The sequence below is a fragment of the Galleria mellonella genome, unplaced genomic scaffold (genome assembly GCF_026898425.1).
Source record: "Galleria mellonella isolate WM207_F2 unplaced genomic scaffold, CSIRO_AGI_GalMel_v1 utg213, whole genome shotgun sequence".
Lineage (NCBI taxonomy): Eukaryota > Metazoa > Arthropoda > Insecta > Lepidoptera > Pyralidae > Galleria > Galleria mellonella.
Window position 1 is genome coordinate 1,769,308 of NW_026442039.1, and position 16,918 is coordinate 1,786,225.

The window sequence follows — 16,918 nt, forward strand, 5'->3', positions numbered from 1 at the left end:
TTATTCATATTATATATTCGGGTTCAGCGACCCCAAATAATTGAGATAAGAGCATGTAGGTGATGATATTTATATTATTTTTTAACCGTTAACTGTCCACTGCTGAACATAAGCCTTCCCCATAAGGGGAGTTTTGCCAGTAGTTGCCACGCTTGGCAGGCGGGTTGGCAACCGCAGTTAGGCTTTAAGAGATATTTTAAGAGTTACGCTGCTGCCTATCCCTCGCCGTCCCTTAGTCGACTTTTAAGACACCCATGGGACAGTAAGGGGTGCCCTATTCTATGCCGGGATCACACAGCGTACAAAACTTCCATAAAAACATTAGTGTTCGTTTCCTAAGTTATATAATAATAATAAAACAAATGTAAACAATAAATAAGATTTTTTTCAGATACATAAATATTTAAAATATATACTCCTGCTATATTAAAAAAAATATATGATTAATATGAAAGAATGACTGATATTAATCATAATAATATAATAGTTATAATCTATAACTAGCGATCCGGTCTGCTCCGCGCAGGTAAAATTTATTTTCGCAAATAATATATAACCAATGTTACTCGCATATAAAGTAGCTTTCTATGGGTGGAAGTATTTACAAGATCGATAGAATATTTATTGATTTTTTTTTTTATTTATTCATTACAAACACACTAACGATCAAATATTTCCTTTTAATAATATTAGTATAGATTATTCTGATTCATATATTTATTAGGTTTCAAAGGTTACTTTATTATTGCATAATAATACGTTTAGTTGATTTAAAGTTTTAAGTTACGGTTCATTATACATTGACAGTTGACATTCAGATAATTGGTCTTATTGTAGAGAGAGAGGTGTACAATTGTATTTATGTTAATACAAAAAAAAACAATAGACTAAAGAGTACATGATTAATTTTCAATACTGGAAATTACGGTATGATTTGGGTATATATAGGATATAGTAAAATACATGATGAAGTAATAGATTTAATTGTATAATAAATTAGAATGCATTTTCGTTTTGAATACTAGGTATGTCATTGCTCGTTAACTTTTTTTGTGTGGTACTTATAAAAAGTTAAAGACATTTGTTGATTTGCCCTGTAATCTTGCTGAAACGGAGATTAAACAATGTTAAGAGATTGGTCATATTATTTGAATGTCTATATAAGTATATATGTATATATAAGTTATACGAGAACATTCCAATTTAGTAGAACCAATACTGGAATAAATTAGATTTTTTCAATTTGACTTTATCTCATAGCTCATGAAATAAAGTCAAATTGAAAATTTCACCTTTAATACTTTTTAATACATTGAAAAGTTTATTCTTTTATTTTATGTATATTGTTTAATCACGCTCGTATAAAAAAGATTCAAATTTATCAGAATTATTCATAGAATATTTCTTTATCGATAGATCAAGGAACTGGATATTATGCTCATGGTTTAATTTAATATAATATATATTTTTTAACGTTTTCCAGTCATATTTATAATGACGTATCTACTTTTTTTTTTGTATCGAGAAAGTTAAGGAAATTTTCTTAATATAATTAATAGAAATTATTACAACACATACCTATTCGTTGCGCCTTCGATTTGTACAGCATCTCGTCTTTTAATTTAACAAGCGTGAACGATCAAGTTACGCCAAATAATAAAGAGGTTAATTTTATTCAACGGTTACATTTCAGAATACGAAACTATTTCGTACATTTACACTGTGGTCATTCCGAGCAATATATAAATAAGATTATTATTTTTAGAATTTGGTAAAACTTGCATAAATATAATAATAATTGGAACAAATACGTCATATATAAAATATTTTTATTTATTTTTACTCTGTAATGTCAGTTTGTATAGAATTACTGTGAAATATTAAATTAATTATACGAATAATATATTATGAAATATTACATATATAAGTATACATTAAAATTGGCAACTTATTTCGAAGTCATTATTTAAATTTAGCAACTAATTATTTCATATGTTATATTCGTAAACTTACATCATTTTCTATTCAAATTAAGCAGATAACACAAATATTTAACATGTTTTTTTCTAAACTATTTTAATGCTGGCGCTATGTGATTGTCTTTTACAATTTTTACACCACATAAGTCACAGTAACCGACAGAAGAAACAGAAGGAAACTTTATAGTTTTAAGAGTAATGACATAGCATGGCAGGTATATCTGTCACCAAGCAGTAAAGCTTGCAAAGCGGTGGTCCGGTTTAAAAAGCAAGATCCAGCAGTGAAATTACTGTAACACAAGATTACTGTAACCCGACGCGTGCGTTGCTGACCCTTGTGCAATGAAGATCTTGTTTATTTATTTAATAGATACTTTATTGCACAAATATTATATAAATTATTGAGTGATATTAGACATACAAGATGCTGAGCAATCTTTTTAACATAACCTTAGTGTTCTAGCGCATGGTTTTTAGTTTTTTTTAACGGATGATAATGTAATGGTCGCCCCGCCTGCGTTATCGGGATACGCTGACGTGGCACCAGTAAGGTATGACACGTGAGGATGAAGCAGGTCAGTTGGCCCATCGTGATGAATTCATCAAAAATTAACCACGATGGTTTCCAAAAGAAACCACGTGAAGGTCGACCTGTTAAGGTAAATTGCCAGTAATGGGCCTGTTGGATCTCACTGCTAACAATCCCTGTCCCCCCTATGGTTTACAGTTAGAAGAATCGTATGCATGTTTTGCTAAATTTACTGGGTACAGAGGAATAACACCTGAGTCCTCAGGAATGGCAACGCATGGGGGGTATCATGGGCGAAACAGTATACTCTGTTATGTCCATGGTACTGCTCATGTCTATAGGCGACGGTTATCACTTTCCATCAGGTGGACCGTCAGCTTGTTTGACATTTTAAGTTGTATAAAAAAAAATTGAACAAGTACATGGCCCCTCAGATTATTGATCAAATTACCGAAATAAAAACTAAATAAAATGACACATTCAATCTATATGACTAAGTCATCGAAATCATCATTAAATTTGTAAATAATATATTTTTTAATAGTGAACATTTCCAAAATATTCCAATTTTATATTATTTTTACTATTTTTAATATTATAAATTATAATATTATAAATGTGAAAGTGAGATTCTTTGTTTGATGTAAGGTTTTTTCTATATAAACATATACTATATAATATGGAGAAGGATATAGGCTACTTTTTATGCCGATGAGTAAAAATATCCCGGTCCACGGACGAAGTCGCGGGTGAAAGCTAACAATTCGTTACGTTTACCCATATTACCAGAATGAACATGGAATTCTGAAATAAATTTTTTTATAACTATATCTAAATAATGTCATTCTATTACCTTATCTCTATTTACGTAAATAGGTACTTTCAATAAGTTGTTCATTTATAAACTACTCTCATATTTACTTCATATGTGACATGCCAGATTATAACTATAAACAGTATGAGGAAATGATCCAAGATGGGAGACCGAAGCCAGATATAAGATATAGGTAGGACAAAGGTTTGTGCAACATTATTGAATTCAAATCTCCACACTGTTTCGTCAGAAATGCTCTCAGTAATAGCAAACACTGGAATCTTCGGACGCAATCTTCCTTAACAAATTGCAGTTTATGCCGTACCGGACTCTCGCAAAATTGTTCATAATTTGTAACAGTCTACCCTGATAGGCATTAATGTTTCATTAAAGCATAATTTACCTGAGCTTATTACAAATATAGATTTGGTGGTTTCGATACATATTACTACATGCCTACACGCATTTGAATAAGTTATCGGAACTATCGCGAATTGATGTAATCATAAAGTTTTTTATGCAACTTGGAATAGCAAACAAGTTGTCAGTTCACCTTACGGAAAATTTTATCATTTGCCTAAAGGCATAAGCAGCACTGTGGGCGTCACAGAAAATATTGTAACACCTAAACGCTTTACCATTCCAGAGGAATCTTGATTATAATAATAAATAGAAGACTTATATAAAACCAGAAACATAATTATTAGTACACCCATGTATAAAATAATATTAATGTACTTGCTACAATAATTATTATTAGTTCAAACAATTGCTACATTACATTGCATTACTAAAATTACTAAGTTCTCAAACTGAGATATCCTTATAAAAATATAAATATCCTATACTAAGTAAAAGGCATACAGCGGCTATTGTCTGCTAACTTTAGAGAGGCATGAATGAGGCAGATTAATTAGGATAAACTGAGTAAGATTGTCCCACCGCCATTCCCTCCGAAGTTTCAGTAGAACGCGAAATCGAACGCCTGATCCCGATACTACTTCGAAGAGACATAACCCCGTTTGAATGTATTATAAACTAAATAAATTTCGAAAATGTACGTTACAAAAACAAAACTCATACAATAAATACCTTTTTATTTATCTCATTTTCATTTTATAATGCAAATAATCCCTTACACGGTATGACGACTTTATAAAGAACTTTTTGGACGGAATAATAAAAGATAGAAGAACAAAGAAAAGACCAAAAAAAACTAGACAAATCAATTAAAACAAAACCTAGGAGTTATGTTGTACAGAGGTCTACAATATATTCTGGGCTAGAAGCCTATTGAAGAAGAATATACAATTTTGTTATATAATAGAAAATAGAAGAAGTAACTCTTAACTACGAAGAGAAAAACACAAATTATAGAGAACAGTGTCTTTTAAAATCTAAATTACTAGAAAATAACTGGGAATATAGATTTTAATTTACACACCTAATATGTGATATTACCTGCCTATTCGATTACTATAAACATAAACTCGATACTTCTAAGGGAAAACTCCCTTGGAAGTATCGAATTTATAGTAATTTTATACTTTATGAGATGTTTATATGCATTCCTTTACTTCTAGGGACAGACTTTTGACATTTCAACTAACAGTTTACTTTACCTGTGCCAAATATTGCAGTTCTAAGTGCTTGAGTGAAATCATTAGCTCTTTAATAACTCTACGAACGGCCCAAGCATTCACATTAATTAAAAAAAGAAACCTTTTTTAGCGATTATTTCTAATACAAACCGACACCTGTACAAGACACATGGTTGGTGAGGATTAATTCAGTCACCTACTTTGTAGTTTTTACCACAGCACCAGTGAATAGGCCACATGAATATCACAAATGGCAGCTAACAATGTAATGGATTGGATTATAGAGCGTGTAAATGTATACGCGCCTAGATATGTCATCTGTACAACATTTGTTATAAGTTATGGTGGCAGATTCGTATAAAAATGCTTTTTTTTTTTAATTGTTTATTTATTTGTAATTATTATTTATGTGTGCTTTACTAACGTTTTAAATTTGGGAATATTATTTATTTATTATTTTTTTTAATTCCACTGAAATATTGATAAAACACATTGTTAGAGTGGAAGGAAATAGGTACAGAGGAAAGTTTTAATTTGTGTGTGTGGCCTATGTGATTGAAGATTAGAGTCTCCAAAACGTGTGTGTGTATAAAACGATATATGAAAACGGATGTACAATAATAAGAAATACAATTATGTAAGGAACAAGGCCTTTAGCACTTGGTTTTCTCTGACTGACCACTCAATAGATTTGACATATGACTCATGTCAAGAGTTTCTAAACCACCTAATGATTCTTCTTTTGTAGAGTCAAAAACAGTCTAATTATAGACTGTTTTTGGTCTAAATATTAATTTAGACCAAAACTACTACTAGCAAGGCACTGTCGGTCGCTTCGTTAAGGACCTCGTACATACGTATATAAGAAGTGCATAAATCTACATGTTTAGTCAATCTATGCCTTGCCTAATCATAAAATAAATAGATATTATTTATTTATTTATTCTTTATTGCACAATAAAACTTTATAGAAGTGACGAACTTAATACCATATGGCATTTTCTACCAGCTAACCATTATTATTTTTTAATCCTTCTTAAACCTTTTTTCCTAACTGTCTGTCTAAACACTGTCTACTATCTGTTATTCTTCTCATCTTTGACAAAGGTTTGCCAGTAAAATAATTAATTTTGTCTTACTCAAGTAAGAAATTCGAAAAAAGAAATATAAACCATACCAAATAACGTGTGGTTATATTATTAAACAAAAAAAATGTTACAATAAAATATACCTCAGTGCACCAAAAATTAATTACAATTATTTAAGACTAGCGTCCCGTCCCGGCGTCGCACGGGTGGACATTTTTAACATTTCCCTTTACTACTCTGCTCCTATTGATCGTAACGTGATGAAAAGTATACTATAACCTGCCCAGGAGTATGAAGAATAATTGTACCAAGTTTCGTTAAAATCTGTCGAGTAGTTTTTGTTTCTATAACGAACATACAGACAGACAGACAAAAATTTTACTGATTGCATTTTTGGCATCAGTATCGATCACTAATCACCCCCTGATAGTTATTTTGGAAATATATTTCATGTACAGAATTGACCTCTACAGATTTATTATAAGTATAGATTGTATTCTATAAAAAAAACTGAATTCAGACTAATATGAAAGTATATTTAAAAAAAAAAACGAGTTTTCCAGACGTTTTCGAATATTCAATTAACATATATAAAAAATAAAGAAATAAAGATTCCGATGAATTGAATACCATCTTCTTTTTTGAAGTCGGATAAAAATGAAACGACATTTCGTTGGTCTTGAACTTGCCCGATTATATGTATTTGGAGTTAATTAATACAAACAAAATACTAAAAAACCGGTCAATTTATTTGCGGATCGTACGGTGTTATGTTTATGTCTCTGTAATATTATCAAAAATACATTTTATTTCGGTTGTTTTTTGTATCTTTCCTTCTGCGTTATCGTTAAATTATAAATGACATATTGTTTTCTGAATTTACAAAGGCATTTTTTTTTAATCTCACTGCCTTTTTATTATATTATTTTAGTTATTCCATACATAGGTTTATTATTATTACATTAGTTAATAACCAATTGAGGAAATAAATGAACCACAAACTTAATATATTCCAAAAACAAAACACGGTGCTTACGTAAAATTACGTATTATACACAAATGCAAGTAACAATGTAACGTAAGCGTAAGTACTATTAGTAAATACGCACAAATACACAAACCAAAAAAATAAACAGAAAAGCAATTGGACTCTTTTTTATGTATACTTTATCCAAATGATTCTTATCTATACCCATTTTAAAGTCAATTTATAGTGGCATTACATTAGGGTGGTACCTGCTTTCCGAGCGACAACTTTGACAAACACGTGTGTCAATTTGACATTTTGCGAATATGTCAACATTTACCAGCATTTACCGTAGATTTATATCGACATTGATTGACACGTGTTTGACAAAAGACAGTTTATAGACCGTTTATGTGTAATTAAAACAAAATTGAAAACATCATACATATATTCATGATTACCCCCTTTGTTAGATAGCAATGTACCCATTTCAATAGAGGTCGGCTTAAAGGTCTATTCATATTACAACAGATGGCGAACGGGCGGACACTGTGAGCGCAATGTGATATAATCTTAATTTCACACCAATTCATGTAATGCATAGATTACTTTCTACAATGTAATACTAGCCTAACGTTGGGTTATTTTTTTTTTTATAATATCATGCCATGTAACCACCTGTATGAATACATGGACAATATTGTCCATAAATGCGAACAAGAGACTTTTTTACTCTCGATGAAAAACCGTACAATACTGGCTCACAAAGTGCTTTTTTCAGCAACGTTGGGAGTATCCGAGGTTATTCAACGAAGAAAATACGTCTCGGGATATGATATATTTGTTAAATCATAAAATTGGCCAACATTTATTTAACCAATAAGGTCGTTAGCCTATCATCGTCTGCTCAGCCATTATCCGTTTACTGCTGATCATAGGCCTCCCCCATGGACTGCCATAAGGAATAATCCTGAGCCACCTGTATCCACTGACTTCCTGCAATAGCATTATGTTAGCATAGCTTCTAAATTGATCAATCGGTCTATCAGTTAATTAGATCAAGTTTTTGTAATCTATGTAGAAAAAATATAACTGATCACTAGATTACACAGTTGCAAGTATAAAAATAAATATTATACACTTATTTATTTTATCTTGATTTTTCAATTTTTATATGAATGTCTAATTATTTAAATAAAATACAGTTATTTAAAGTAAAATTATGTGGTTAGATATTTTTAACATTTATACACAACACATGACATTGAGTAATTAATATTAATGGAATAAATTTCAATGAGAACATAAATAAATTTAATAATGTCATCGATCACATCAATCTGCCAAAGAATTTATAATAAACTTATTTTATTCATATTTAATTTATTTTTGTTTGTCTACCATCCAAATTTATATTCATCAAATTAAATTAAAGTAACAAATTATATTGTAATATATACTATAGATATATACTTATTTGGCACATCAGGGGTATAAAAAATACTTAAAATAAAAATATTTTATTTATAATTTTACTCTGAATTAACACGTATATAAAAAAATAAAAACATAAATTACATGTATGTTTTGTAAAAAAAACTGGTGCTAAAAATTTCAGTGTTGTGTAAATAATTTATAAAAAGCTCACATAATAAAAACTTGATCACTTTGAGATAGGTAGAAAATAAACTAATTTTGTATTCCTGATTAGTCTTTAACTTTTACAGTTTTAAAATGTTTCCACTCCATCCATACATAAATATTACCAAACGTTTTGTAAGATTGACATTTTTTCATAATTATAATGAAGAACGAATCGATTTATTGTAAAGTTTTTAATTTAATTTAATAATTTAAAATCTTTTAATTTTATCAAGTAATAATTATTTTTTTCGTGCTATGATAAGAAAGAAAAAACTGTGCTGTAGCATGAAGACACCTTTAATTTTCCTATATCTTGTACAGATGTGTACGTTGACGAAATATACGAGTCTTCATACAATTACATACAAGTACATTTTGCATCCTGATGAGTGCTTTTGTTATTTACCATAATGCAGCATAATGTGTGATTTATCCTCATAACATAATCGAAGAGTAAAATATGCAACTTTGTAAAGATGCTTTTAAATTCCCGAGCACTAAATTTATTATAAAACTAGCGACCCGTCCTGGAGTCGCACGGGTGTACATTTTTACATTTTAAAAAGTGGCCATTAAGGCTGCATACGCGACGGAAGCTTAAAAATGGAGTAACTTCTCCCTTTTTCCTAAAATTTCCCTTCACTGGTTTGCTCCTATTGATGGTAGCGTGATGAAAAGTATACTATAACCTGCCCACGAGTATAAAGAATAATTGTACCAAGTTTCGTTAAAATCCGTCGAGTAGTTTTTGTTTCTATAACGAACATACAGACAGTCAGACAAAAATTTTACTAATTGCATTAATAAAATTTTTGTCTATATAATATCGATCACTAATCACCCCCTGATAGTTATTTTGGAAATATATTTCATGTACAGAATTGACCTCTCTACAGATTTATTATAAGTATAGATTAATATTTTATTATTAAATTATTATTTATTGTTTCCAATTTCTTATTTTATTTACTGTCCTAGTATATATTTAATTAATTTGACATATTATAATACAATGCCCATCTGCATATATCTTTGTATATCTAATTTATGAATTCATTAATTACATATGAATTTATTCATAAATCTATAAACAAGCCAATTGCAATAACATTCCACAACCTACATTTATGTATGTACTTACCATAATTATCGACTCTTTAAATAAGTATTAAAAAAATACATAAAAATACATCGTGACCTAGACATTTTTTTTTCGATACCGAACATTAGATGTCCGTAATTATTATAATGTTGGTTTAAAAAATTACCATATTTAATAGCATCTATAATATATATAATCATAATATGACTTCATTCGTGACAAAATTAGTACGCTTTAACTTGTTAATGTTGGTCCCATTAATTACTTCAATAAAAAAATAATCATAAAAATCGTTTAAAAATCTGCGAAAATATACACTAATTAATATAATCGGATTGTAAACCTTCTTCTTTTCAGAGTAAATTTTTTTTTATTTTATTTCTCAACTAATGGTTTTTAATATTAATCAATTCTCTTCATGTCCTACAAACAATCATAAATCTGTGTTGTCACTACATAATCACATTTGTGTTTTTTTTTTATGGATGATAATGGAATGGTAGCCCCACCTGCGCTATTAGTACGAGGTCTGTCCGGAAAGTTCGTATAAAAGTGTTCTGGAATGCGAGAAAGAGGAGTGGGGAGGCCAGGTAAGCGCAGGACCCCTTCCTTATGTCCCTAACAATGCTTCAGTTCTGGTCTGACCGCCGTGCGGTGCGAACTGGCTTGTCACGCCATCTGTGAAGTTACCTCTTAACGAAACCCCGTCGGCATGGAGCCCGCTTCCGTTGAAGAGCAGCGCGTCGTAATCAAGTTTCTCTCGAAACTCGGCAAGAATGGCCGTGAAATTTTTGCCGATCTCAGAACAGTTTATGGGGATGATGCTGTGAAGGAACCAACCGTCCACAAGTGGCTAAAAAGATTCAGAGAGGGCCGAGACAATGTTGATTGTTTTTTTCGATGTTCGGGGGATTGTCCATCAAGAATTCGTCCCTCCAGGCCAGACAGTTGATGGAAAATTCTACGTCGATGTGCTCAGACGCCTCAAAGCTCGTGTGGCACGAGTTCGTCCAGAATTGGCGCGAGAGGGGCGTTGGATTCTTCACCACGACAATGCCCCTGCCCACACCTCTCTTGTTGTCCGTGAGTTTTTGAGTAAAAATTCCATTACGGTGACCGAACACCCCCTATTCGCCGGATTTGGCCCCGTGTGACTTCTTCTTGTTCCCAAAAACCAAATTGGTACTTCGGGGGCGGCATTTGGGGGACATAAATGAGATAAAAAAAGCTACGACGGGGCAGCTGAGAAACCTACAACCAGAGGACTTTCAAGGAGCCTTCTCACAGTGGAAACGGCGTTGGCACAAGTGCATTATGTCACAGGGGGAGTACTTTGAAGGGGATAAAATTGATTTACCTGAATAATTGTAAAATAAAATTTTTAAAAAACTTTTATACGTACTTTCCGGACAAACCTCGTATACACCGGCGGGGCACCAGTGAAGGATCATAGGTGAGGATGAAGTAGGTCAGTTAGCCCATCGTGACGAATTCAATAAGAATTGTTCACCATGGTTTCCAGGGGGAACTACATGGAGGTCGACGTAATAAGGCATATTGTTAGCAATGGGGCTGTCAAACTCCATTGCTAACAATCCCTTTCCCCCCTCACATTTGTGTTAGAATATAGTATATTGCACATGCACTGTTTACACACAAGCATATGTTACATTGTTTTTATAAAATTAAATTGATATTATTTAATCAATTAATTTATTTCTTTGTTCACTGGATTATTATTACCACGAATTACCTAAATCATAAATAATAATGAATATTTTGTATTTATCACCAGTAAGTAAAAATGGTGATAGGAAATAAAAATTGAAAACAATTATTAATATATCATTGTTTTCTAGTGTTAGTAAATAAGCAATAAAGAAAAAAAAAGAACGTAAATTAAACAATTATAACGTTTCATTCTTGAATGCACGCTAAAGAAAATCCGGTAGAACTATAATAGTAAACGAGCTGCGACCTTGCACCGTTGAATTTTCATTGTCTTTGAAAACACTGGCATAATTTTATGAAAGTATTCTAATAGAAAACCTGAAATTATTTTACTTTTTTTTATACAACTTAGAATGGCAAACAAGCTGACGGCCCACCTGATGGAAAGTGGTAACCGTCGCCTATAGACGTGAGCAGTACCATGGACATAACAGAGTATACTGTTATGCTCATGATACCCCCTTTTTTTACTAACTTGTGACTTCATCCGCGTGACTGGAATATATTGACTAACCGGGATAAAGTCTTTCTTCTTTCTCATTTTATGTAGTACGTGTATAGCAAATTTTACAGTGATTGATTTAGCCGTTAAGGCACTGAGAGCTAATAAACGAAGAAACCTACTTTTTTATTTATAATATTAGGAAGGCTGCCAGGATATCAATTTTTATGGATTTATTAACCAAAATAAAAGGTGGACAAATACCTACTTTTTCCATCCAAATATACGTGTATACCAAATTTGGTCATCGACTAATGAGTTACTAATGTGTTTAGTTGTTATGGTATCAGAAACTTATAAGCGAACAAACTTACTTTAAGCATTTAAGTACAGACTTTAAGTAATATCTATGTATAAGAATTGGTGGTATTGAACAAAAAATTTAAAGCTGCCATATTAACATAACGCGTTTAGCTTGTCTAACTATTAAATGAGATATTTCCAATTTTTTTACTCTTGTTTCATTGATAAAAATGTTTATTTTCTAGTAAAATTAGTGTTTCGTAGTATAAAACATTGATCTTAAAAGATACTGATAGCTTAAATATAGATATGGTTCGAAAAAATATAAACAAATTAAAACGCATCAAATACAAAATAGCATCAAAGATCTTTCTACTATTATTAAAAATAAAAATTTGTCACTAGATATGAATGGATATTTGTTACTCTCTCATGCAAAAACTAGTACACGGTTTTAAATGAAATTTGTTACATGAATAATTTATTTCTAACATAACATTTAAGATACTTTTACTGATTCGCGAGGACGAAGTCGCGGGGTATATCTAGTATATTGTAATTGTTAATAGTAAATTGTATGCCAATTTAATCATATTAGGCAGTTATTAGATAATATCACGCTGTCCGGTGGCGCCACGCATCGGTAGCCATGGCTCTGTCTTTACAAGCGGTTAGATGATTTAATAATCGTTCGTATTTTTTGCTATCATCCGATATATGTCATATACAATTTATATGTCCTTCCAAATCATAATATTGTTTTCAATACTAAGCAAAATTTTATATTAAAAAGAACTAATTTCTCATATGATACTCGTATTTACACCAATATGAAATAGTAAGGGTAAAAAAGTTTTTAAATTTTTTTGCGAATATTAGTTGAAGAGGCCTAAAATCAATAAAAATCTTCGTATGTTTGTCGTATCATCACGAAAAAATAACTGAACGGATTACAAAAAAAAATATATAATCGATCAGATATTAGTGCAATTGAAAAGCTGGTGTATGTTCTATCTGAATTTGACAAACAAAATATGAGATTACTCCACTAGTGTACAATCTTGGTAGGTTATTGGTTATGTTTATAAAAAATCCCCTAGATGGTGTTACGTACATATGTATCTATTACGCTTGTCTCTCATTAGGTCAGGTAGAAACAATGCGTTCGAACATAATTCCTTTTTCTTTGAACTTAAACTTAACAATATATATAATATATTATTCGTATTTATAAGAATTACCTTTAACTACTACACAGAAGATATCGCGGGTACAACTAGTATCTATCACATACGATTATCCTGTATTTATAAGTAATTAGTAGCTTTAATTAATCGTTCGTAGTTTTTGCTATCGTCAGGTATGTAATGTTGCGCACAGTTTAATTATCCTTCAGACTAATAATAATATTTTCTATTAAATAAGTCATTTTGTTTTGCAAAAGAAATAACATTGTATTCAACACAAATAATAATAAATTATATTTAACTATATAATATAATATATTTAGCTAACATTAATATCCATTAATGGTAGCTCATTGCCATACATCAGAGCAAAATAACATATTAAAATATTAAATTGTATAAAATCTAGATAAAAATAAATGTTAATAGAGAGAAATAACTGGATGAAAAATCTGGTCTAATTTTAATTACGACTAATCACCTGACCTTCTCTAATATATCTTGTTAAGATATAAATGAAATGTCACATGTCAGGAATTTGTCTGATTCTCATTTTTAATTATGCCAATGATATAAAATCACTGATTTATGTTTAAAATATTATCATTTTAATATTATATCTTCTATTAAACTGCCTGCATCTTTATATTCATACAATATAGAATACTAAACAAAACAACGACCTACCTTATGGTTAACCTATCTACCTACTAACCTACTGGTAACCCGGTATATTTTAGTACACTGTGACGCGTAAATGGCCCCTAAGACTAAGATGTTATGTCTTTATATCCTGTTATTTCATTGCTATATATATCTCATCCTTGATATTAAAACACTGGTATACGGATACAGCTACTTCGCGCTATAACACTACAGTACAATAAAAGTACAATATGAACATGTTACCAATTTATTAATTACATTTATTAATTATTTAATTCATTAATATTTATTAACAATTTATTAATTATTATATTCCAAATTTAATTTGATTTTAATCCCCTTTTATTATTATTATTGAAAGACGACCTTTCCATGCTCTTTTGTGCTCGCCCTTTTTAAAGTTCTCTGCTAATCAATGATAAGAATTTTTAAATAATTTAATTCATTTTCCAAAGGAGATATATCGTTTATGTATAAGTGGGCTACAGCCACAAATTAAGTGTTGCGGCGTTTCCTGTTCATTATGACAGAATCTACAAATACTTTTTGGGCATAAGCCTATTTGGATCATTCTTCCCCTAAATATTACTTAATCATCTATTATAACACTAAAAAAATTGCCAAAGCAGTTCAGTCAAAATATGCTCAAATTATACACTTAACAGGAAACTCTACTTAATTTTATTTATATAGATAATATATACATATATGTATGTAAATACATTTGTTTATAATTGATTACACATTTATAATCGAATTCTAAAATTTAAGTGACAGTTTAACATTTATCTTATTGCATGATTCAAGTTGTAGATACAAGAGCACTTTTATAGTTGAGAAATATGTAAAATTGTTTATGTTTGAATTTTGACAAGTGATGTACAGAAATAAACACTCTTAGTATAAAATTTATAGAAGTGACAATAGGGTCAATTTGAGGCCTAATTCTTAAAACTAATATTTTTTTATACTCCTGAGTTGAGAACCAAACGTGTGTGTATGAACTGGAATATGAGAATCATTGCATGTGTATTGCCAAGTATAGAAAATTATTATTTGCTTTTTTAAAAAAAAACTACCTTCTAATCTTTTGAGAGAACCTCCTCAGGGAACTTATTAAACGACCTAAACCTCCACAAGAAAAGGATCCTCTGAAGCCGTGCTGTACGCAACCACCTAGATTTTAAGATATGGAGGTGAACGTCTTGTCAATAGCGAGCAGCGTGATGGTCGCTAAAGATATTAAATCAAGTAATCTCTCAGAACATACTTTATTATAGACACAAAAGGGGCTTTACAGCATTACTTATTATGTTATAACTCAGAAAAAAAAACTCAATTCTATTATAATTTACATTATTACACTGATTTTTAGAATAGTAATTTTACTGAAACTGAATTGTTTTACAAACAGAGATACAAAAATAATACTTCATTGGCCCCAATGTATCCGACTACAGCTCTATACAAATACATATGTAATATGTTTAAGTCCAATGTATACTCGATACACTTTATTTATAGCTACTTGGCAACTAATCCTACGTGTCCTATAATGAAATGTTAAATATTCAACAAATATGCAACGTACTATGATGTCTGAAAATTATTCTTCACGGACACCGGGTTTGCATTTGTCTTATTGTGCAGAGAAAGCATACCCTCGTGTAATTAATATAGTTATATAATTTTTGAACATTTAGCCGTCTAGCTAATCAAATTTCCATATGTACATTTTTTGTATGCCTAATAATGTTATGAAGCAAGATTGCATAAAATAGAATGTCGAAAAATTACAAACTGAAGAATAGCGTGACTGCTTACCCATTACACATTCGTGCAAAAAAAAAAATTGAATCATAATATTGAGCTATATCGTCTAAATAAAGTCATATACCTTAAACTAAGCTTACTTACTTAAACCGACATTATATCAATAACATTTAAACTTAAATATGTAAACATGTAAAACAAAACACAAACGCACCCTTTTTTAACCTCCGGGCTCCGTTAACTCCAGAGGCTTATCTTAATATTATGATTATGCACTCGCAATGTTTATCCACAATTCACAGTCGCGGCGCTAGCGTCTGCTAACGGATGTGCCCTCCTGACGACGCGCGAACATCTACTGTTCGTCTGCGCGCGCGCACCACCTAGAGTTGCCTGATAACAGGTACCACGGATAAGCTGATCGCACATCGCAATTGCGACTTTTTCGCAGCTTTTTCAAAGGTCAACCGAATTCAATTTGTAAAAAATAAGTTATTTACGACATAGGTTCTCGACAGTCTGTCACGTTATTTACGGCCTCACTAGCCTTTCCATTTCGTTAATTAATTTTTTAATTATGTATGCAAACATAGTATAATTAATGCTTAAATGTGAATTTGGACCCTTTGTTACAACATTGCTAGATAGATAGACGTTATAAGATATTTTTGTTCAAAATTAAAACAAATCTTAGGAGATTTCTTCAGAGTAAGGAACGCGCATTAAATATCCTTGGTATTGCAGGCGTTTATAGGCTACTGTAACCGTTTACCATCAAGTGAATCGTATGCTTTTTTGTTACATCAATGGTAACTATCACAAATAGACATAAACAGTTACTAATGTATAAGTAAAAAAATTATTTTGTTCTGTTAATTTTACATTCAATCAATTCAGACTTGATCTTAATTTAGGTTTGGCCTTAGATATATATTTTCTAATCAAAATATAGAGTACCTACACACCTAATCGCAACTATTCGCATGATGATAGTGCTCTAATATTAAAAGAGGGAGGGGGAGGGACGTTAACAGAAACATTATATAACATAAATAAATAAATCATTATTTACGAATTGCTTGTTTATATTTC

General features: G+C 30.8%; 1 protein-coding gene across 2 annotated transcripts in view; it reads right to left on the bottom strand.

The window, feature by feature from the left end:
* Positions 1-16,202, bottom strand: part of LOC113511826 (uncharacterized) — a 51,300-nt gene extending 35,098 nt beyond the window's left edge. The window contains exon 1 of one of the 2 annotated variants that reach the window (XM_026895546.3): positions 16,041-16,202. The gene's annotated coding sequence lies outside the window, so the exon portion shown is untranslated. The remainder of the gene's footprint in view (positions 1-16,040) is intronic. The other variant, XM_026895545.3, reaches the window with a different exon arrangement.
* Between the last annotated feature and the right edge of the window lie 716 nt (positions 16,203-16,918).